The sequence below is a fragment of the Protomyctophum bolini genome (assembly GCF_963924005.1).
Source record: "Protomyctophum bolini genome assembly, chromosome: 22".
NCBI lineage: Eukaryota > Metazoa > Chordata > Actinopteri > Myctophiformes > Myctophidae > Protomyctophum > Protomyctophum bolini.
In genome coordinates, this window is record NC_137883.1 from 16,351,561 (window position 1) to 16,353,126 (window position 1,566).

The window sequence follows — 1,566 nt, forward strand, 5'->3', positions numbered from 1 at the left end:
TGGGTCCCCATCATGTAGAAACTGCCGGATGCTAACTTGCATATGTTGGGCAATTTTCATAATTGGCATAATATGTGACCATACCAATTACAACCTAGGCAAAATATTCAAAATTTCATCATGCTTTATGTAGCATGTGATGTGTCAAACTATAGGGGGTTTTCATGATGCTGAATCCATTCCAGGCATTAGTTTAGCAAAAAAAAAAACATTCATTGGGCTAAAAACGGCTAAAAGGTGGGTTTTAAGCCCAATGAGGGTTTTTTTTGCAAAACTAATGCTTGGAATGGATTCAGCATCATGAAAACCCCCTAGTTTGACACATCACATGAAGCATGATAAAATTTTGAATATTTTGCCTTCTATAGCTGGTTGTTAATGGTATGGTCACATATTATGCCAATTATGAAAATTGCCCAACATATGCAAGTTAGCATCCGGCAGTTTCTACATGCTGGGGACCCATACTAAACATTTCTAACATAAAGCCTTGGTGTACTCAACATGTCCGGGTTCACAATGGGGCTCTATGGGCTGGCTACTAGACTAATAAGCAATCCATGTGGGTGAAGTGCATATCAGTGAGGTGTTTGATATCTCATAAGGCAGCATGGTTTAAGACAACAATGACAAGAGGCTGGGTTGCTCGACAGTGCTCTGAGACGATTTATACTTTGTTGCGCATTTTGTCTCACATCGAAAATAGCCATTGTCCCATTTGTCCGTGTGAGACGCCACCGTGCAATCAGGGGTGATAGGATGACCTATAAGTAGTTGTAAAGTTGCGATGGTGGTGTCATTCTCTAAAAATATCTCTAAAAACACTCAGTTTTCCAAAAGAAACATTTGATTAATCTTTCCAGTGTTTTAGTTTAATGGAATAAAATAGAACACAAAAAATGGCCAGTGTTTTAAAATGTTCATCTAGAGTTAATGTGGTGAATATGAAATATATCAAGACAACTTAAAGTTACAGATTTTATGTCAGATTTTTTTTCATCAATATTTTGTTTTCTCTGTCTTTTTTTACACAAACAATTAAAGCTGCCACTATAGTGTCTGAGAGAAATATAGAAGCGATGGGAAAGGGGGGGGGGGGGGGGGGGGGGTGGCACCGCAAAATCCTCAGTATTAATTTGGATGGATGATACACGTCCTATAGCTCCTGGGTGTGTGCGCTCATAACAACTGGACTGGAAGTCTGCATGTCTATGCCGAGACAGGACAGAGCAGGCTGTCAGGTCCTTGGGTGTGTGCAGCAGAATACTGAAGAGGTTATACCAGCGATTTGTTCTTTGCTGTGGCGTTGCTGGCGAACATCAACGCTGCGGAGCTGCATGAGCCCGACAAGCTGGTGAGGAAGGCCAGTGCTGTCGTTGGCAGCTGGACAGTCTTCAGGCAGGCAGTGACAGAGAGGAGGACGAGGGACAAAATGGAGACTATCCTGGACAGCCCTTCCTATCCTCTCCATGAGCTGTGGTAGAGGGACAACCCCTGACATCCCCTTGTATTTATCTTGTATTTATCTGCTGTGGGTGTGCTTGTGAACTTGTGAGTCTATTAATG